The 23,444-nt window shown below is 47.4% G+C and overlaps 1 protein-coding gene across 3 annotated transcripts in view; it reads right to left on the minus strand.

Annotated features, from left to right (window-relative positions):
* large1 (LARGE xylosyl- and glucuronyltransferase 1) overlaps positions 1 to 20,683 on the minus strand; it is a 781,831-nt gene extending 761,148 nt beyond the window's left edge. For all 3 annotated transcript variants that reach the window (XM_070900694.1, XM_070900696.1, XM_070900695.1), the window contains exon 1: positions 20,265 to 20,683. The gene's annotated coding sequence lies outside the window, so the exon portion shown is untranslated. The remainder of the gene's footprint in view (positions 1 to 20,264) is intronic.
* Between the last annotated feature and the right edge of the window lie 2,761 nt (positions 20,684 to 23,444).

Consider the following 23,444-nt stretch of genomic DNA (forward strand, 5'->3'; position numbering starts at 1 on the left):
TGTGTTAGTAATAGTGGATGTGTTTAGCAAATGGATCGAAGCTTACCCTACCCTGGACAATAAGGCTCAAACTGTTGTTAAAGTGTTAATGAGGGAAATTGTTCCTAGATACGATATCCCAAGCTCGACTGAGTTCTGATAATGGCCGTCACTTTATTGGCCAAGTTAACAAAGAATTCTGTTCCCAGATGCGCATTAACCAGCAGCTGCATTGTGCCTACCGACCCCAAGCTGCGGGATTAGTTGAACGTGCTAATCAAACTCTTAAAACCAAGCTTGCAAAACTGGTAGCATCAACCGGACTCAATTGGCTCAAACTCCTTCCCATAGCCCTATTCCAGATCCGAACTACTCCCACCGGCAAGGCTAGACTGACCCCCGTGGAGGTCAATTATGGTAGAGCCCCTTAGGACCCCATGGAATCAGAATGTTCCCTCTACTGTCCAATTCCACCACATGACTGAGGAAATGACCACCTATGTTCTTTCCCTGACTCAGGCTCTGCGAATAGCCCACAACCAGGTTCTAGATGCTCACCTCGACCTCCCAGTTTCGCCCGAATTGTCCCTCGTGGCACCAGGGAAGTATGTCCTGATTAAGAAATGGATTCGAAAGGGATTAGAGCCACGATGGGAGGGGCCTTTTCAGGTGTTGCTTACCACCCCCACTGCAGCTAAGGTTGAGGGGAGAAGCGCCTGGGTTCACCTGCACCACTGTAAACTTGTCACCCCATAACAAACCTATTTTACTGGTTGTCCTAACCCCTGTTTCTGTTCCAGACTTCCTCTTCTCCATCGCTGAATAAGGTCATTCCTAGGAGCGTCCCGACTAACCGAGTGGGTCCCGAGGAGAACAGATTGAACCCCTGCCCGTAGTGATAGACAACCAGCTACACCGACGGTGACCTGAGAAGAGAGGCGAGAAAACCGAACTCTTTGAATCAGCAAAATATTCGGACTATTTATCCTTGTCCATAGAGACGCTACAAGAAACATTTTGTTCTCGAGTAATTGTTAACCTAGAGCGATAAGATGAAACTGTGTCTGTGTGCCACAGTCTGTATAGTAGCGTTGGTGTACGTCAAGTGCGGCGCATGGGAAGCGAGACTGAAGCGAGAGCTCCATGTAAACACCTTTTTGTATATGGCTTATGTTTATGCGCGAAATGGGAACTTTTCTAGTTGCTGGGTGTGCTCACATATCCCTATACATTCCAAAGGGGGAATTCTCTTGCGCCCCGTTCCACTGACCCTAACTGAGACTGTCAAGTGGCTTCTGAGCAAGACTAGCATGAGAGGAGGGGGGCCAATACAAATACGAAAGATGAAAGGCGGGTTAAGAGAGGGATCATGGAGGGCAGGAGGAGCATTATACCGTTACCGCGTGGACAACCACGGGGACGTCACCGAGTGGGAGAGTGCTGGCTACTCCATTAGTCAAACATTCCAGGGATGGTACCAACCACCCTATGACCATAAAAAGGAATCCCCATTCTTAGTCCTGACCAATACCTCGGGGATCGGGAGGCCAACCGGGACCATATGTTTAACCCGAAATGACACCAGCAAAAAGGGACATATCATAGGGTACAGCGATTGCCCACACAACCTCAACATCACAACAGGTGCACGAGTCACTATCCTCTCTCACCTTCCGAATAAAACAGGTGGAGGTCTGTGGGCCCAGTCTTGGAACCCCAACACAATATATATAAAGGCAGCGTATAACGGCACGTATTTTGTGTGCGGGCATAGGGCATACCCCTGGTTACCTAGGCAATGGACAGGGTCCTGCTATTTGGGATATGTGGTGCCATTTGTGCGGCAAACACGTACCCTGGCGGAAGCACATGCCTCCAGCCGACCCCTCACCCCCGTCGAGAGGTTCTTTGGGGTCATGATGTTCCCATTCGGGATAGGACGCACCATGAAGTACAGAACCTAGAGAGGGTATTGGAACAGATAGCTAACTATACTGCTGAAGCTCTGGAGGACATCACGGCCGAAATGGTAGCAATACGGACCGTGGCATTACAAAACCGAATGGCCCTCGATTATCTGTTAGCTGAGAAAGGGGGAACGTGTGCCCTGATGGGATCTGAATGTTGCACTTACATTCCCGATAGTTCAGAAAACATAACCAATCTCGCTGATCACATAAGAAGGGAGGTAAAGAAGTTATCCACGCCAGCAGGAGGATCTAGCTGGTTTGATTGGCTATTAGGTGGATCCTGGGGGATCGTATCGAATGCATGGAGCAATTATTCTCATCGTAGTAATAATTACCTGTTGCTTGATTATTGGTTGCTTTAACCTTTGTTGTAAAGTCATGATGGCAAGGTTAGCAAACCCTCTTGTGGCCATGGGCTCCCGGGTTATGATCCAGCAAACTAAAGACCTACTCGACAAGGAGGATCAGGAAAGAGAGTGCGAACGGCTGAATGCGATACTCCTGGAATAGTCACCAGGGTTATCATGGAATGATAAAAGGGGGGAATGAGAATGTGCGAAAATGTATGTATAGCAATAGAGACAGTGAAGTGAACAAAGGAATCATGGAAGGATAACTAAAAGAATGTCAGACTGTAAATGTTACAACATCAGCACAAATAACAGACTTGCTCAAGGTCTTAGTTACTAGTCACACCAGTAAAATTGTAACATTTACAAGCAATGGGTGAAAAAGCTCTTTGTGCAAAACAGTTGCTATAACCACTTGCCCGTATCTAATTGGGCAAGGAAGGTCAGGTATCGGCTCATGAGTGGACAAAGGGACGGAGGGATCACAAAGGATAGGGTGAACTGAATGTCCCTCAATTGTATTACGTACTGAAAGTGTATAACCATTGCGCCCCTACATTGTAACGGGGCTTGTCCGAGGGAAGTGGGCGCACTCTGAGGGAGAGCGTTCTTTTGTTCTGATAAGTCCCGGCCAGTGAAACAATTAATAAAGACTGCTTTGTTATAAGCTGCTTTGGTGTTCAAGTCAGTGTATTCGCTGAAACAGATTGAGGGAAAAAGAATCCATATTAACAGCACCAACAGGTTAGCCTCGAGTACATGCTAGAGTTCCACCTTCTAACTCACGGAGGGGAGAGTGCAATCGCTAAGCCAAGAGTACACTCGGCTTAGATTCACAAAGGATATTTACCAGAAGCAAAAAGAGAAAAATTTTGCACCCAACTTGATGCATGGGCATTATGGGGGAAACAATATACGACAGAAAGGGAATGTTATAAGCCAAGTCACCCTGCTTCTATTCACATCATTAACATTTAATTTGAAAGTTTTTGACACATACAAGCATGCTATTTGGGAAAAGAATGGTGGATTTGTTCTGTAGAGAGTCTGGCAGGAACTGGTTGGGCACAGAATGGTACACCACAAAGGACAAGTGCCAATACCACATGAATGAGATATCCTGGGGCTGAAATTCAGTAGCGCAAGAAAGCTGGCGCACCCATGATTTTTTTTCTGTACTTACCACACGATCCATGATGCGGTCAGAAGAGTAATTTTCAGGACTTTGAAATGTTTTCAAAGTCTCACAGGAAATCTGTCATAGTGGGGGCGGGACATAGACTGAGAGGCTGAATATGGGTCGGAGGGACTCGGCCACTGTCAATCAGCGGTGGAACGTTGTTGATGTCACAGCGCGTGTGCATCACCATGCTCTCTCCCCTCCGTTAAAGGGGAGAGATTCTGGCAGTGTGAGCTGTGAGGAGGATGCTAAGAGGCTGCAGGGTGACTTGGACAGGTTAGGTGAGTGGGCAAATACATGGCAGATGCAGTATAATGTGGATAAATGTGAGGTTATCCATTTTGGGGGCAAAAACACGAAGGCAGAATATTATCTGAATGGTGACAGATTAGGAAAAGGGGAGATGCAACGAGACCTGGGTGTCATGGTACATCAGTCATTGAAGGTTGGCATGCAGGTACAGCAGGCGGTGAAGGCGGCAAATGGCATGTTGGCCTTTATAGTTAGGGGATTTGAGTATAGGAGCAGGGAGGTCTTGCTGCAGTTGTACAGGGCCTTGGTGAGGCCTCACCTGGAATATTGTGTTCAGTTTTGGTCTCCTAATCTGAGGAAGGACGTTCTTGCTATTGAGGGAGTGCAGTAAAGGTTCACCAGACTGATTCCAGGGATGGCTGGACTGACATATGAGGAGAGACTGGATCGACTGGGCCTGTATTCACTGGAGTTTAGAAGAATGAGAGGGGATCTCAGAAACATAAAATTCTGAAAGGACTGGACAGGTTAGATGCAGGAAGAATGTTCCCGATGTTGGGGGAGTCCAGAACCAGGGGTCACAGTCTAAGGATAAGGGGTAAGCCATTTAGGACTGAGATGAGGAGAAACTTCTTCACTCAGAGAATTGTTAACCTGTGGAATTCTTTCCGCAGAGAGTTGTTGATGCCAGTTTGTTAGATATATTCAAGGGGGAGTTAGATATGGCCCTTACGGCTAAAGGGATCAAGGGGTATGGAGAGAAAGCAGGAAAGGGGTACTGAGGTGAATGATCAGCCATGATCTTATTGAATGGTGGTGCAGGCTCGAAGGGCCGAATGGCCTACTCCTGCGCCTATTTTCTATGTTTTTAGATCTTCGGACACTGGGTTTCGGTCAGGCCAGCGGCCTGGCACCCAAGAAGGGTGCCAGGCTGCCCACTGGTGGCCCGGCCGAACCCGGGGCAGGGGGGCACTGTTTTGCCGGCCGATTGGGAAGTCGGCCAGCAAAAATAAAAATATGGCGGCCACGACAGTGGAGCCTCCCCTTGAAGGGCGGCACACACTGGGGATAAGATGCACCGACACAGAAAGCTGTCGGGGCATCGCGAGACGGGGGTTAGAATTTTCGATCGGAATTTCGGTTGGTTCATTATAATGTGAGGGAAAGCGGCGGTGCGCATTCGAATGACGCGCTTGCGGCGGTCATCAGAATCGGGTGGTATCGGGCCCAGGCCGAAAAAAACCCCACCCTGAATTTGGGTCGAGTTGGCTAGTTGACCCCAAAGCGGAAGCCACGCGATTCTGCCGAATGGCTGCTGCAAATAGATAGTAACAGACCCTGAATTTCTGCCACCCTATGTTTTGCACCCACATTTCACCCTCCATAAACTTGAGCTCATATAAAACTCTACTGCCCATATTGTATCGCAACTTGCACCAAGTTCGCCCATCACCCTTGATTTTAAAATTCTCATCCTTGTTTTCAAATCCCTCCATGGCCTCGCCTCTCCCTAGCTCTCTAACTTCCTCCAACCCGACAACCACACAAGATCTCTGCACTCCTCCAATTCTGGCCTCTTGTGCATCTCCGATTTTAACCGCTCCACAATTGGTGGCAGTTCCTTCAGCTGCCTGGGCCCCAAGCTGTGGAATTGCCTTCCTAAACTGCTCCGCTTCTCGACCTTGCTTTCCTCCTTTAATACGCTCCTTAAAACCTACCTCTTTTTTGGTCAAATGTCCTAATATCTCCTCATGTGGCTTAGTGTTACATTTTATTTGATAATCACTTCTGTTAAAGCCCATGGGACATTTTACTATGTTAAATGCAAGTTGCGATTGTTATATTACACAAACAGATTCATTCACACGATTGCTATACAAATACAGCGGAGGCCCCGGCCTGCGAGGAAACATCAGCGGCAGGATGGGACCATAAAAGGAGCGTCGTGCGGAGGCCCAGGAACAGCGTGGCGGCATACCACTGCAAGGTACAGCGCAAGCTGGTGCAGGAGGGCAACGGTTGTGAAGAGTGATGTCATCAAGATCCAGGTCGGTAATTGAAGCGTGGGCAGATCCAGCAGGAGCAGTGAGAGCGGCGAAGGAGCGGTGAGAGACTGTAGAGGGACGTGATCGGGGCCCAGGGGAGGCACGAGATCGCGGCCAGGGGCCCAGCCCAAACTGCGATACGTGTGTGCACTAGGTCCGTGCAGCAGAGCTGGTCTCCAGTCGTCTTGATTAACCCTTGCCACTGTACCAAGACCTAGCTCTGTCAAGCCCGTGTGGTAGCTGGCGTGCAACGGCCGCCCCACGTTAAAAAAATTCACGCACAGGCATCTTCCACCCTTCAGGATGTAGTTCGGGTCCTTCATTGAAACACCTGTAAACGCGTCCTTTTTTTGGTGTTGAAGCAAGTCATCCCCGTTTCGAGGGGCCGCCTATGATGATGATGACACAAATGCAGAATGGTATGTGTCATAATACAGTTCCCGCGTGGATAAGTGTCTCTAAACATAAATAATGTAGATTACAGACCTAGGGAGATCCATGGCCATGGAAGCACTTAAATACAAGGATGAGAGTTTTAAATTGGAGAAGCTGAGGGACTAGGAGCCAACAGAAGTCACTGAGAGAGGGGGTCATGGGTGAATGGGACATGATACAGACATTGGTATTATAACAGCAACACCGTATTGCAAAGTCCCTTGTCTCATTACACATGACATTGTAAAGCAGTCTAGGTGGATGGGAAAGTCAAGCACCCAGTTTCCCCCTGTCCTCTACCCTGTGAAACATAGAAACATAGAAAATAGATGCAGGAGTAGGCCATTTGGCCCTTCGAGCCTGCACCGCCATTCAATGAGTTCATGGCTGAACATGCAACTTCAGTACCCCATTCCTGCTTTCTCGCCATATCCCTTGATCCCCCTAGTAGTAAGAACTACATCTAACTCCTTTTTGAATATATTTAGTGAATTGGCCTCAACAACTTTCTGTGGTAGAGAATTCCACAGGTTCACCACTCTCTGGGTGAAGAAGTTTCTCCTCATCTCGGTCCTAAATGGCTTACCCCTTATCCTTAGACTGTGACCCCTGGTTCTGGACTTCCCCAACATTGGGAACATTCTTCCTGCATCTAACCTGTCTAACCCCAGTTGTCTGCACTGCAGTTGTCTTCTGATTATAGGACAACACCAGTGACCTCTGCAATGGAGACCTCACTTGCAGTCCATGGGACAGTAGGAGAATCTCTTATGAGATGTTCCCAATTGTACTGTGGAGGTTTCGGGGGGTAAAGACTCCATGGGCAGCCATGGCCAGATTCAACACACTTGGAGAACACAAAGAAGCCACAATGAGGAAGGGAGTTCAAAACCCCACAGATGTCCATTTACACAACTCTTGACTATTGCCATTATTAATATTAGACTTGAACTTGTGCAGAACACACAGTTCGATGTGCTTCATAGTTGGGAGAATACCGTAGTAATTGTTCATCATTCATGACCTTTAATAAACATGTCTTGATATTCCCCAGTGTTTCTAATTCCTGTTTGAGGAGTAGGAAGTCAGCGATTGGGCGCTTAATCTATTTTTTGAGTTACCTCTTCATTCCACCACTACCAGTACATACACGTGTCTACTTTTTACATGCAGCTTCACAGACACAGAACTGACTGCATTAAATCTTTAGAAAAAATGTATTGATTAAAATCTACCCACTTTGTTAAAGAGTGCTGTTCTATCAAATGATTCATAATATGCCACCCTCAAACTTAACTGTACAAAGTCTACTGTTTCAAATTAAAGAATTCCATGCGCCGTCTCTCTAATACGTCAGTGTGTTTCAATTTGCGAAGGAAATAAAAATAGGTCAACATATAAACAAGCCCACCAGGAGCGGAAGTTTTGTGCTTGCTGTTATTAATTTCTACACGTACTGCTTTCCTCTCGCTGTTAACTGCGTAAATACAAGTGATGTATTAAAGAGAGCGAATATGGGAGTACTACCTGGTGGCCTAGTGAGAGCACAGCTCCCAGATTCAATTCCCTGACACGCAGCTGTGGTGAGTTTCTCAACTCTGGTTGGACGTATTCCTGGAGGTTGACTTGACTACCACACCCCTGGCTGACCTCCCACATTCTACCCTACGTAAACTAGAGGTGGTCCAAAACTCGGCAGCCCTTGTCCTAACTCGCAACAAGTCCCACTCACCCATCACCCCTGTGCTCGCTGACCTACATTGGCTTCCGGTTAAGCAACGCCTCGATTTCAAAATTCTCATCCTTATTTTCAAATCTCCCCCCCGCCACCGAGATAGCTGCACTGCTCTAATTCTGCCCTCCTGAGCATCCCTGATTATAATCGCTCAACCATTGGTGGCCGTACCTTCTGTTGCCTAGAATCCAAGCTCTGGAGCTCCCTGCCTAAACCTCTCCACCTCTCTTTCCTCCTTCAAGACACTCCTTAAAACATACCTCGTCACCTGCGCTAATTTCTACTTATGCGGCTCGGTGTCAAATTTTTATCGTACAACACTTCTGTGAAGTGCCTGCGGATGTTTCACTACATTAAAGGCACTATATAAATGCAAGTTGTATCACATGACCTCCTTCCTCCAGCCGCCCTCCGCCCACCATTGGTCACCCGACACGTTCCCCCCTCACAGCATCGTTTTCCCACACCAATCGGAAAGCAAACAGATTCTGTGTCACCCGATAGGATGAATTTTGACTGTCAATCAGCCTTCTAAAAACAATCTATAAATATCTGATCAACAAAAGTGTTTACAGAAAATGGAAAAAAAAAAATTTGTTTTGTTAACATGCCGATGATTTTCTCGTGAGTTGCTCACAGCTGTGCCCTGGAGACTGAACGGTTCATTCCTGGAGACTCAGGGCAATCCCGGAGAGATGGCCACCCCAAAGGAGGTGTTCTACAGCGGAGCCGAGTGCCCTGGGATAGGCAGGAGTGCGAGTGGCCAGGATCCAACTGCCTGACTACTACAGACTGACACCTGCTGGAGGCTGCATGCACTGAGAATGGAAAGGGCACACATGCATCTTTCCATTCCCATCCATGGCGATTCTTTTGCCGCCAATACTTCTCTCCCTCGAATGGCTGAGTGTGGTGATCTGCTGCCCTGAATGTGTGTGCGCACACTCGGAGGCCGAACTCCAAGCCATCGTCACCGAGGTGTACGAGAGCGTGGGCCTTACGCGAAACATCCGTAAGATAAAAGTCTTCCACCAACCTGCCCCCACCACACAGCATTGCCGCCCGCCCCCCTGGGTTATCAAAATCTACGAAGAGGCCTTGGACAATGTAGACCATTTCCCATACCTCGGGAGCCTACTGTCAAACAAGGACAAGGGCAGACATAGACGACTAGGTCCAACACCGCCTTCAGTGCATCAGCGCAACCTTCGGTCGCCTGAGGAAGAGCGTGTTTGAAGACCAAGGCCTCAAACCCGGCACCAAGCTCATGGTCTACAGAGCAGTGGTGATACCTGCCCTCCTATATGGCACAGAGACATGGACTATGTACAGCAGGCACCTCAAAACATTGGAGAAGTACCATCAACGCTGCCTCCGCAAGATCCTACAAATCCATTGGCAGGATAAGCGCACCAACGTCAGTGTCCTCGCTCAGGCCAATACCCCCAGCATTGAAGCACTGACCACGCTCGATCAGCTCCACTGGACAGTCCACATCGTCCGCATGCCCGACACGAGACTCCCAAAACAAGTGCTCTACTCAGAGTTCCGACACAGCAAGCGAGCCCCAGGTGGGCAGAGGAAACACTTCAAGGACACCCTCAAAGCCTCCCTGAAAAAATGTAACATCTCCACCGACACCTGGGAATCCCTGGCCCAAGACCGCCCAAAGTGGAGGAAACGCATCCGGGAAGGCGCTGAACACCTTGAGTCTCTTCGCCGAGAGCAAGCTGAAGCCAAGCGTCGACAGCGGAAGGAGCGTGCGGCAACCCAGGCTCCCCACCCACCCGTCCCTCCAACCACCGTCTGACTCTTCAGTCACCTGAGAACTAATTTCTAATGTGGAAGCAAGTCATCCTCGACTCAGAGGGACTGCCTATGATGATGATGAGCTGGCATTATCTGTGTGCTTTCATCCTTTTCTTCAAAGGATTGAAATTCCTCTTTCTGTGCACTAGTTAGCCATTAACCTCTTCATGTCCAAATGGCTGTGTGCGATATTTCAACAAAGTGATTAGATTTATTGAAGTGGATTAATGACATTACCTACACAGCAATGTCTTACAAATGTGCTGAGCAGTGAGTTCGAAACAGGGAGAGGAATTTCATTCCTCTGATTTTTGTATCTGGCTTTTTTTGTGGAATTTCAACATTTAATTGATTCTTTCCTCAGAGTTATCCTTTTATTGGCAACCCAGCCTTTCAGCCCATTACATTGAACTTACAGCACAGAAACAGGCCACTCCGCTCAACTGGTCTATGCCGGTGTTTATACTCCACACGAGCCTCCTCCCACTCAAATGACCCGTTCCTATCCTGTTCTCATATCCCTCAATTCCCATCTCCCTCAAGTATGCATCAGGTCTCCCCTTAAATACATCAATGCGATCAGTTTAAAACACTCCACGTGGCAACGAGTTCCACGTTCTCACCGCTCTGTGTAAAGAAATTCTTCCTTTGATCTGCTGGAGGCTATCTTATATTTGTGCTCCCTTGTTCTGGAATCACTCACAAGCAGACAGTTCCTCCACATCCACCCTATCAAGCCCCTTCATAATTTTGCTGACCCCTATCAGTAGATATACAAGTATTTTTTGTTTTGCAGCCTGCCATCAGTCTCTCCTACACATACAGTATCAAATCACCTCTTTGTCCTTGTTGCTAATATCAGCTTGGCTCAGTGGGTGACCTTCAACCAGAAGGTTGTGGGTTCAAGTGCTACACTGGGTGTTGTCCTTCGGTTAAGATGTTAAGCCGAGGCCCCGCCCGCCCGGTGTTTCAGGCAGAAGCTAAAGATTCTATGGCGCTATTTGAAGAGCAGGCAGTTCACACGCTGTCCTGGCCAACATTCTTCCCTCAACCCAGAGCCAAACACATGAACTAATCATTCAGTCAGGCCTTGGGATGGTGCAGAGGAGATTTACCGAGAATGGTACCAGGGATGAGGGACTTCAGTTAGGTGGAGAGACTGGAGAAGCTGGGATTGTTCTCCTTAGAGCAGAGAAGGTTAAGGGGAGATTTAATAGCGGTGTTCAAAATTATGAACGGTTTTGATGGAGTAGTTAGGGAGAAACTGTTCCCACTGGCAGGAGGATCGGTAACTAGAGGACACAGATTTAAGATAATCGGCAAAAGAACCAGAGGGGAGATGAGAATTTATTTTTATGAAGCAAGTTATGATGATCTGGAACACGCTGCCTGAAAGGGTGGTGGAAGCAGATTCAATCGTAACTTTCAAAAGGGAACTGGATAAATACTTGGAGGTAAAATTTGCAGGGCTATGGGGAAAGAGCTGAGCAGTGGGACTAATTGAACAGCTTTTTCAAAGAGCTGGCACAAGCACAATGGGCCGAATGGCCTCCTTCTGTGCGGCGTGATTCTATGATTCATCTCATTCCTGTTTGCAGTGAACAACTGGTTGCCCCATTCGGCTACACAACGGTCATCTCATTTCAAAAATAATCATGTATTTCGAGGCACTTCAACAACATGATATGGTGCAATGTAAAGTATTATTTTGGTGACAGTGATTGTTGTGCTGATGATATAGACGCCTGGGTATTCAGCCCAAGGGAGGAGAACCACAGTATTTGAAACAGGACAAGAATAAGTAATTTGGTCCCTCAAAGATCAACAACAACCTATATTTATATAGCACCTTTAAAGTAGTAAAACGTTCCAAGGCGCTTCACAGGAGCGTTAACAAAATTGGACACCAAGCCACATAAGGAGATATTGGGGCAAAAGTTTGGTCAAAGAGGTAGGTTTTATGGAGCATCTTAAAAGAGGAGGAGAGTGAGGTAGTGAGGTAGAGAGGTGAAAAGCTTTAGGCAAGGAATTCCAGAACTTAGGGTCAAGGCAACAGAAGGCACCGCCACTAATTGTGGAGCAATTTAAAATTGGGGATGAGCTGGAGACCAGAATTGGAGATGTGCAGAGATCTCGAAGGGTTGAAGTAGATTACATAGATAGGGAGGGGTGAGGCCACGGAGGGATTTGAAAACAAGGGATGAGAATTTTAGCATCAAGATGTTGCCGGAACTGGAGCCGGTGTTGGTCAGTGAGCACAGGGGTGAGCAGGATTTGGTGTGAGTTAGGACACGGGCAGTATTGTTTTTATGGAGGGTGGAAGATGGGAGGCTGGACAGGAGGGCATTGGAATAGTCAGGTCTGGAGGTGAGAAAACCGTGAATGAGGGTTTCAGCAGCAAATGGGCTAAAAATAACACTCAAATAATCAGATTTTCCCATCCAGCCTCAATTTGAGCACCCCTAATGTTGTTGCTGCCACTTGGCCTTATTCAGTAGGGCAGGGGTCAAAACTAAAAATCAACTGTCGGTCTTACATTTGCCACAGCACAGTAAGGATCACAGCCGAGGCAATGGCTTCAGGGCAAGGGTTATAAGCATGCAAGGCAACCCTTCCCTTCCCTTCCTCCCCTCTCCCTTGCTGCACTGCTGTTCTGTAGGTCCTGGCTACCCTTTGATACTTTGTCTTGGGCCTACTTCATGCGTGATCAAGCACCACTTTTCATCCTCCCGAATCCAACAACAACCACCTGTATTCATATAGCACCTTTAATGTACTAAAACGTCCCAAGGCGCTTCACAGGAGTATTGAGATAAAAAATTTGACACCAAGCCACGTAAGTAGAAATTATCGCAGGTGACCAAAAGCTTGGTAAAAAACATATGTTTTAAAGGAGCGTTTTGTAAGAGGAAAGAGAGGTAGAGAGGAGGAAACGTTTAGGCAGAGAGTTCCAGAGCTTGGGGCCTAGGTAACATAGAAAATAGGTGCAGGAGTAGGCCATTCGGCCCTTTGAGCCTACACCACCATTCAATATGATCATGGCTGATCATGCAACTTCAGTACCCCATTCCTTTATTCTCTCAATACCCCTTGATCCCTTTAGTCGTAAGGGCCACATTTAACTCCCTTTTGAATATATCTAACAAACTGGCCTCAACAACTTTCTGTGGTAGAGAATTCCACAGGTTCACAACTCTCTGAATGAAGATGTTTCTCCTCATCTCGGTCCTAATGGCTTCCCCCGTAGCTGAAGGCACACGGCCACCAATGGTTGAGCGATTATAATCAGGGATGCGCAAGAGGGCAGAATTAGAGGAGCGCAGACATCGCGGGTCTAGAAAAGATTATGGAGATAGGGAGGCGAATCCAGGTCAATTTTAGTGACCTCACTACCATTCTTGTACAGATTAGGAATTTAACCAGGAGCTATCTTGGTCTGCGTATCCCAGCGGCTCACTGCCTTAAGCAGATGAGCCATCGGGGAAACCTGGCAGGGGAGGGGGATTAGAGGGCTTGTAGCATGTTGCATCAACTGCGTGCAGCTCCCACTAATCCAGCTGGGTGAACAGGAGCTCGCCGGCCAAATCAGTTGCTACATAAAACAAAATGTCTTATTCAGTAGTCAATGCAATAATATGAAACTGAATAATAAACTCGAAAATAAACTGGAAAGAGATTACATTTGTATTAAGTGATGTGGTATATTTGGATGTGTTGCTGTGGTATATTTGGACTTTCAGAAGGAGTGCGACAAGGTCCCACACAAGAGATTGATGTGCAAAGTTAGAGCACATGGGATTGGGGGTAGTGTGCTGACATGGATTGAGAACTGGTTGTCAGACAGGAAGCAAAGAGTAGGAGTAAATGGGTACTTTTCAGAATGGCAGGCAGTGACTAGTGGGGTACCGCAAGGTTCTGTGCTGGGGCCCCAGCTGTTTACACTGTACATTAATGATTTAGATGAGGGGATTAAATGTAGTATCTCCAAATTTGCGGATGACACTAAGTTGGGTGGCAGTGTGAGCTGCGAGGAGGATGCTGTGAGGCTGCAGAGCGACTTGGATAGGTTAGGTGAGTGGGCAAATGCATGGCAGATGAAGTATAATGTGGATAAATGTGAGGTTATCCACTTTGGTGATAAAAACAGAGAGACAGACTATTATCTGAATGGTGACAGATTAGGAAAAGGGGAGGTGCAAAGAGACCTGGGTGTCGTGGTACATCAGTCATTGAAGGTTGGCACGCAGGTGCAGCAGGCTGTTAAGAAAGCAAATGGCATGTTGGCCTTCATAGCAAGGGGATTTGAGTACAGGGGCAGGGAGGTGTTGCTACAGTTGTACAGGGCATTGGTGAGGCCACACCTGGAGTATTGTGTACAGTTTTGGTCTCCTAACCTGAGGAAGGACATTCTTGCTATTGAGGGAGTGCAGCGAAGGTTCACCAGACTGATTCCCGGGATGGCGGGACTGACCTATCAAGAAAGACTGGATCAACTGGGCTTGTATTCACTGGAGTTCAGAAGAATGAGAGGGGACCTCATAGAAACATTTAAAATTCTGACGGGGTTAGACAGGTTAGATGCAGGAAGAATGTTCCCAATGTTGGGTAAGTCCAGAACCAGAGGTCACAGTCTAAGGATAAGGGGTAAGCCATTTAGGACCGAGATGCGGAGGAACTTCTTCACCCAGAGGGTGGTGAACCTGTGGAATTCTCTACCACAGAAAGTTGTTGAGGCCAATTCACTAAATATATTCAAAAAGGAGTTAGATGAGGTCCTTACTACTAGGGGGATCAAGGGGTATGGCGAGAAAGCAGGAATGGGGTACTGAAGTTGAATGTTCAGCCATGAACTCATTGAATGGCGGTGCAGGCTAGAAGGGCCGAATGGCCTACTCCTGCACCTATTTTCTATGTTTCTATGACACTGAGCAGTCATGAGCTGCTTCACTTCAGCATGAACCGTCACCCTTTGAAGAATGGTGACTTTCTTGCATTTAGTTAAGCAAACCTAGGTGCTGCCATGTTTATCAAAGGAAGTCTGCACATGCCCAATATGAGTGAGCAAAGTGTAGACACTGAAATATCTCTGCACACATCGTTTCATAAGTTGGTTATTTAAAAAATATTTCTGGCTGTTAGTTACTTGTTGTGCCAGCTGTGGCTCAGTGGGCAGCACTCACCTCTGAGTCAGAAGGTTGTGGGTTCAAGTCCCACTCCACAAAAATCTAGGCTGACACGCCAGTGCAGTGCTGAGGAAGTGCTGAACTGTTGGAGGTGCTGTCTTTCGGATGAGATGTTAAACCGAGTATGTCCTCTCGGGTGGACGTAAAAGATCCCAGAACACTATTTCAAAGAGCAGGGGAGTTATCCCCGGTGTCCTGACCAATAATTATCCCTCAATCAACATAACAAAAAAAAAGATTATCTGGTCATTATCACATTGCTGTTTGTGGGAGCTTGCTGTGCACAAATTGGTTGCCGCCTTTCCTACATTACAACAGATGTAAAGCACTTTGAGACGTCTGTTGGTCGTGAAAGGCGCTATATAAATCCAAGTCTTTCTTTTTTCTTTCTAGAATACAATTCCACGTGAGCCAATCACTCTTCCAGTTTGTCACCCGGGTATTCATGCCAAACTTAATCCAAAGTCCACCTTTGCAGCAGGGATCACTGGGCAGGTGCTCAGGGGTGGGAACCATGGGCAATTTCACCACCTTAGACCAGAGGTAGCGATGCCAATTGCCGTGTCCCAACTGCAACTGGCTAACTCGGGGTAGACAGCTCGAACCCGGGGCCTTCCTAATTTAGGTGGCTCAGCTATTCATTGGATGAAGTCACTGAGCCATAGGGGGAGCTCTCAATGTACTGTTAAAAATAGAAACAGAATATTGAACTTCCCCAACTATACAATGACATGCATTTATATAGCACCTTTAACAGTGAAACGTCCCAAGGTACTTCACAGGAGTATTATGCACTAAAAAATTTGACACCAAGCCGCATAAGTAGAAATTAGGGCAGGTGACCAAAACCTTGCTCAAAGAGGTATGTTTTAAAGAGCGCCGTGAAAGGGGAAAGAGAGGCGGAGAGGTTTAGGCAGAGAGTTTCAGAGCTTGGGCCCAGACAACAAGTGGCATGGCGTTTGGATCAGGGATGCTCAGGAGGGCAGAATTAGAGGAGCACAAACATCTCGGGGGGGTTGTGGGGCTGGAGGAGATTAAAGAGATAGGGATGGGCGAGGCCATGGAGGGATTTGAAAATAAGGATGAGAATTTTGAATGCGAGGCATTGCTTAACCAGGAGCCAGTGTAGGTCAGCGAGCATACGGGGGAAAAAAAATCAAACCTTGCTGTTTACGCATAGAGATCAGTACTGACAGATTATATCCTATAGTTTCACACAGATGCCATACATCAAATGTGACTTTATCCATTCTATGTGGCTAATATTTTTACTCATAAGTGCATCTTCTCACCTGGTCATAGGGAGATATATGTTTTCAATACAAGCAGTCAGGCAGACAACAGATCGCCTCAGTTCCAGCTCTAACTCCAAGTATGAATTCCAGCAGAAATATTCTTCCCCATGGTGAGTTATCCTTCCAGTGAGGTTTGACTGTCGCAAATAAATCTAGAGCCCGGTTGGTTATATACTATTTTGCAGCTGCTGGTTTGATTTGAGAGGTAAAGGTTGGAGTAGAGTAGGAATCGGCAGCACAAGTCAGTGACCGAAAAATGTTTGTCATTAATTGGTGCAAAAGTAGGTTGCAGAAAGTAACTATGGCCTTCTAACTTTCCAGGACTGAGGCGAGAGACTCACATGTGGCACTGCCTTCAAATCCCCCTCCCACCTCAAGATAGCGGCTTCAAGAGTGTGCAGATGGTGTTGGCAATCCCAAGAATTCCTCTTGCTTTCCTTCAGTAAAGAAAGACTTGCATTTATTTATAAAGTGTCTTTCCTGACCTCAGGATGTCCCAAAGCGCTTTACAGCCAATGAAGTACATTTGAAGCGTAGTCACTGTTGTAATGTAGGAAATCTGGCTGTTAATTCATGCACAGCAAGCTCCCACAGACAACAATGTGATAATGACCAGATAATGTTTTGGTGATGTTGGTTGAGGGAGAAATATTAACCAGGACACTGGGGATAACTCCTCTCTGCTCTTCTTCAAAATAGTGCCATGGAATCGTTTACATCCACCCGAGGGGGCAGACGGAGCCTCGGTTTAATGTCTCATCCGAAAGGCAGCGTCGCCATGGCTACAAGATAAAATATTTAGAAATCTCGAACAGAGAAATAGAACTACATCCAGAAGTAGAAACGAGAAAGCACATAGAAAATCAAAGGGAGAAGACGAATATATCAAGGGTACGTATTGTATCCTGTAGCCTACGTGATCGATGGAGACTGTTGATTTAAACCAAATTTGTTTACATACAACTTGTGACTGAAAATCTCACACTGAAAGATTCTTCACTCAATAATATGCAAAGTTGTGTTAGTCTTCAGTAAAAACAATATTAATTCCCAACAAAACTCCTTCTCTTGCTCTCAGCCAAGCCCTGAATCAGCGTAGTTCACCGCCTGTCCAGTTATGTACAATGACAGCCTGAAAATTTCAGCATTGCAAATCAGGCAAGAGACTCGGCTTCTTTACGCCCCACATTAATTGTGATGAGGAGACATTCGGCTGTTCAGTGAAATAAAAGTTTTAAAGCTCACTCAATCGCCGAATCAGTAAACCCACTGCCTGATGGCATACTGAAGGGTACAGAGCAGGTCTCGGGTACCATCCTCAGACTGTGTTGCGCTAGCTGAGCTCAGGCAACAACAAGTATTTATATAGCACCTTTAACGTAGTAAAACATCCCAAGGCACTTCACAGCAGTGTTATAAGACAAAACAAATAAATTTGACATCGAGCCACACAGGACAAGTGACCAAAAGCTTGCTCAAAGAGGTAGGTTTTAAGAAGCATCTTAAAGGAGGAGAGAGGGGTAGAGAGGCGGAGAGGTTTAGGGAGGGAGTTTCCGAGCTTGGGCCCAGGCAGCTGAAGGCACAGCCACCGATAGTTGAACGATTATAATCAGGGATGCTCAAGAGGGCAGAATTAGAGGAGCGCAGACATCTTGGAGGGTTGTGGGGCTGGAGGAGCTAACATAGATAGGGAGGGGCGAGGCCATGGAGGGATTTGTAAACACGAATGAGAATTTTGAAATCAAGGCGTTGCTTAACTGGGAGCCAATGTAGGTCAGCGAGGGGTGGGGGAATTTTAACCCAACCCACCCAGTAAGAAACTGGGGGTATCGGAACAGCCGCTCGTGATAAACCCTCGCCCTGATGGAACTGAAAATTGGGCGGGGTATTTAACAGGGCAGCCAACCCAATATTGCCCATTTTATACCCTGCCCCAAGTTGAAAGTCACCCATACAGAACCTTGTGAACCATTTGGACCGTCACTCTTGCTAATATGGCCATCAGAACCCAGCCCTCTCCCTCCCTCCCGATCTGCGTCGCATCCCTTGTAACACAATCCTAACTAGCTTTAAAAAAAATCATTCTGGATTTTAACCTGACTCAAGTTCACACATTCACATTGAACAGCACAACATTAGCGATGTTTAAAGGGGCAAGGGAAAGCCTGACAAGAGAATGTGTTGCAATGGAGGGGGGCTGCCCGCTGATATCTGATGCTCAATGATGCCAATGAATCAGCCTAGCAGCAAGGTGTGGGTAAGAAAATCAGGAGAGAAAAAAAACCTCATTTGCAATAGAGCAAAAAGTACTGCTGCTCGGCTCTCCTTTAAGAAGCCAGTTATCATACCTCGCACAATGGATGTAGAATAGCTATGAATTTTAAGGCAATTGTATTTCCTATGTGAGTTAAGATAACCTTCTCTTTGTACCTGCCGTTCTTTCCTTGTTTACTTAATGGTTTCCTAACTTGCCAACGGGGCTTTGATACAAAGGAAACTCACAGGAATTTAATGAAGCCCAGCTCTGTGCATCAATTTTTTTTGTTTCAAAGCTAAAATGTGATGAATCTGGCAGAAATGAGCCTCTATTTATAACAGACTGAATAAAACACTTAATTGCGACAATGTCGGTGAAGAGCTGAAGGCTATGATGTGCAAAGCAGTTTTTCTTGTACGTTTTAAGAGTTTTAAGTACTTAGGAGCTAAGCCATTATTCCGACTGCAGGAATATGCAGATTCAGTGCAAGAAAGTGACAGGCACCTAATTAAAAAGAAAAGCAAAAGACAATAGCCCAGGTCTCTAATTAGCTGGAGGTCCCAGATCCCGGAATAGTCTCTGTGCCCCGACCACTGACACTCAGCTGGTTGGCAGCACACACCTTTAGGGACACTGTGGGCCAATGCAGAACGTTTCTGCCTCCTGGTCAAGTAGATCAATCAGGTTCAGCCGCTTTGGTAAACTACCTGCACACCTCGTATTATACAGGGCAGGTGTTTTTCCATTTGTTATTGTTTCAAAAACATTTACTTTGTGCTAAGCACAGGTGCCACTGGCTAGGATGGAGAGGTGATGCCAGGCAGTGGCAGCCCAATCACACCTCACTCTACCTCCACACTCTCTATACCGCCCACCTCCTGCAATCCTATCACACCTCACCCGACCGCCACACATTTACCTCCTCGCTCCCCCGCCGCCACAACCCTATTACACCTCACCCTACCTCCACACGTTTTCACCTGTCCCCCTCCAGGAGAGGGCCACCAACACTCAGCACAACCCTGGGGGGGGGGGGCGGACGGGTAATCTGCCTCAGGAGGTTTTGGCTCACCGGCTTCGGCCTCACTGTCCATCGCTTCAGTGAGTGGGCCATCCGGATGCAAACACTTCCCAAGCGCTACAATCCGCAGGATTCACTATCACAATGCCCCTGCTGCTGTGCAGAAACGCTTTTTAAAAAGTGATGTTAAAAAGAGCTGCTGCAGTGTAGTAGCAGATTCAGAGAATCATAGAGCAGGGAAAGGAGGCTATTCGGTCCATCGTGCCTGTGCCAGCTCTTTGAAAGAGCTATCCAAATAGTCCCACTGCCCTGCTCTTTCCCCACAGCTCTGCAAATGTTTCCTTCTCAAGTATTTATCTAATTCTTTTTTGAAAGTTACTATTGAATCTGCTTCCACCAGCCTTTCAGGGCAGTGCATTGCATTCCAGATCACAACAACTCGCTGCGTAAAAATAATTCTCAGCTCCTCTCTGGTTCTCAGATGATCTTAAATCTGTGTCCTCTGGTTACAGACCCTCCCGCCAGTGGGAACAGTTTCTCCTCATTTACTCATGATTTTGAGCACCTCTTGCCCTGAACCTTCTCTGCTTCTGAGCAAGAACAAGCTTCTCCACCTTTGTTTTTAACAGGAATCGCTTTCAACCAAAACCGCGAATGCAACCACAACTGGCCGGCGTTGGGCTTCGAGAAGTGGCGGGCGAGGCTGGCACGTCCATCACACACTCCCACATGAAGAAAGCGGCGTTCGCTTACCTTGGAACAGGCGGCGCTCCAGTCGCGGGGAAGGGCAGCGAGTTTGGTGGCTGGCGATCGCTGGCTTGTCTCCCGCCCTCGGGCGCTGCCTCACTCACTCTCTCTCACACACCGAGCGCCTGGACTTTATGAGGAGGCGGGGAGGAGGGGGAAGAGAAAGGAAGGACGCTGCCTTTAAAGCCGAGCAGCCATGGGGCTGCAGGGGGAGAGAGAGAGGGGGCCAGCAAGCAGCAGACAAGCCGGCTTCCCCTTGGCCACTTGGGCCCAGTGTGTGCGGTGCGGTGCGGGAGCTGAGGGGGTGAGCAGGGTGGACGGACGGACGACACACGCGCGGGCGGGAGCGGGCTGTCAGCGAGTGGGGCCGGCTCTGGCACTGGCCCGACGCGCGGCGCGGATCGGAGCGGAGCGGGGAGTGGGAGCAGCGATCAGCTGGGGCGCTGTGCCGGCATCCGAGCGCTCGCGCCAGCCAATCAGCGCGCCGCCCGGCTCCGGCACTCGGCGGCCGACCGCAACACCCGGACCGGATTGCCTCCGCCAGCCGGATCGGGAGCCACAGCTCAGCACCGTAAACCATTGGTCCTCGGCCTTGATCACCATGGGCACAGTATTAAAAACTTACCCACCCCGTCCTCGCCTCCAGCGACAGCTGCCGAGGAGGATTTTGTGTTTGTTTTTCAAGGACTAAAGGGAGTCAAGGGAAGCGGTCGGGGAAGTGGAATTGAGCCCCAGATCAGATCAGCCATGATCTTACTGAATGGCGGAGCAGGCTCGAGGGGCCGAATGGCCTACTGCTCCTATTTCTTACGTTAACATAAGAAATAGGAACAGGAGTAGGCCATACGGCCCCTCGAGCCTGCTCCACCATTCAATAAGATCATGGCCCATCTCCATTTCCCTGCCCGCTCCCCATAACCCTTGACTCTACTATCATTCAAAAATCTGTCAATTTTCACATTAAATATATTCAATGACCGAGCCTCCACAGCAATCTGGGGCAGAGAATTCCAAAGATTCATGACCCTCTGAGCGAAGAAATTCCTTGTCATCTCTGTTTTAAATGGGCAGCCCCTTATTCTGAAACTATGCCCTCTAGTTCCAGATTCCCCCATGAGGGGAAACATCCTCTCTGCATTTACCGAATTAAAAACTTGTCCAAGTGACAGCTGCCAAAGAGGATTTTTTGTTTTTAAATTACTATTCTCCATGCTGAAGATAAAAAACAATATTAAAGAAAGAAAGACTTGCATTTATATAGCGCCTTTCACGACCACTCAAAGCACTTTACAGCTAATGAAGTACTTGTGGAGTGTAGTAACTGTTGTAATGTGGGAAACGCAGCAGCCAATTTGCGCACAGCAAGATCCCACAAACAGCACTGTGATAATGACCAGATAATCTGTTTTGTTATGTTACATTATTATTGTTATATTGCACAACATGCCTGGACTGATAGATGCAGGAATGTGCTGACACATTCCACTTCATTTATCAGAATGTTTTGCTGAATGCGTCAGGGTTACAGTTCACCACTCATACCGCCCCCACTCCCCGCCCCTCTCCGTAATGCACCGAGCCTTGGTCAGTGCACGGGTTCTACGTGCAACAAGCCTGCGGTTCCTTATTGAATTGGCCTAGACTGTTTAGCCACTGTGGCTGGGGGAGGGGGAGAGAGAGAGAATCACAGCTGTTCCTTTCCTTGCAGCTAAGTATAGTTCCCTTGTGGCTCACTGGCTAGAAGTGACTGGAGCACAAAGCTGTTTTAACCTGATGCTCATTCATGTGGACTTTACAGCAGGGGTCACGGGCGGTGTATTGATCAGAGCAGGAATCCGTGCTGGCCTCAACTACATCAATGGTAGATGCAATTGGCCTGAGCACCCCTGGATTAAAAGGGTGGGGGGAGGGGTAGAATAAATAAATCAGCCAGGGTTCCTGCTCCTCCTGATCCCCATCTGGTGACCACTGTTTGAATGTGCAATTGGGTGCAGGTCACGTGAGACCAGGGTCGGTTCGTTTACCCAGCAAGCCACTGGAAGAGCCAAACTCAGCTTCTATTTCAATGTCAAAAAATAAAGCACAGTCTTTGTAATATAATGATGCCTGGTTGCAGGGTGGAGGCAGTAATCCTCTCTTGTTGATCCAGTCTCTGCTCACACTTTGTCCCTGCTGCTCATGAGGCCAGCAGAACCACTCAAACCCAAAGATGGTTTGTAGCTCTGTACTAAAACAGGCGTTTCTCGCCTCATCTCCCAAGGACACCGACTCTTACTGTGGTGTAAATACCACTGGTATCAGCAGCCCTCTGATACCACGCCCGAGTGGTCAATTATGCACCAGCCTTGGTCTGACCCATGTCTGGAGCACTGCCTTCAGTTTTGAGCACTGAACCTCAGAGAACAGATATTGGCCTCGGATACAGAGCAGATTCACCAAAATTACACCACGGATTAAAGGGTTAAATTAAGACGACATACACTTACTTGGCTTACATTCCTTTGTGGTTGAGATTGATCAAAATGATAAAGGGATTTAGTAGGGTAGATAGAGAGAAACTATTTTCTCCAATGGGGGATCCAGAACAAGGGGGCATAATCTTAAAATTAGAGACATTCCTTCAGGAGAGGAATCAGGAAGCATTTTTTCACACGAACTGTAGTGGAAATCTGGAACTCTCCCCCAAAAAGCTCTGAATGCAATTGAAATTTTCAAGACTGAGATCGATAGATTTTTGTTAAGGAAGTAATATCAAAGGATTTGGATCATAGGTAAGGTAAATAGAGTTGAAATACAATTCAGCCACGATCTAATTGAATGGCGGAAGAGGCCGAGGTGCTGAATGGCCTACTTCTGTTCCTATATTCTTTACCCAGACAATGAGTGGTGAAAAGCATTACATTACAGCTGCAGCACAGAAACAGGCCATTCATCCCAATAGGTCTATGCCAGTGTTTATCCTCCACACAAGCCTCCTCCCACCTTACTTCATCTCACCCAATCAACATATCCTTCTATTCCTTTCTCCCTCGTGTGTTTATCTAGCTTCCCAGCAAATGCAACTCTGCCCATCACCTCAACTATAAGGAAAGAAGAAAAAAAGACAAACTTGAATTTCTGTAGCACCTTTGACAACCTCAGGTCATTCTAAAGTGCGTTACAGCCAATGAAGTACGCTTGAAGTGT

The sequence above is a fragment of the Pristiophorus japonicus genome, chromosome 15, assembly GCF_044704955.1.
Source record: "Pristiophorus japonicus isolate sPriJap1 chromosome 15, sPriJap1.hap1, whole genome shotgun sequence".
Taxonomy (NCBI): domain Eukaryota; kingdom Metazoa; phylum Chordata; class Chondrichthyes; family Pristiophoridae; genus Pristiophorus; species Pristiophorus japonicus.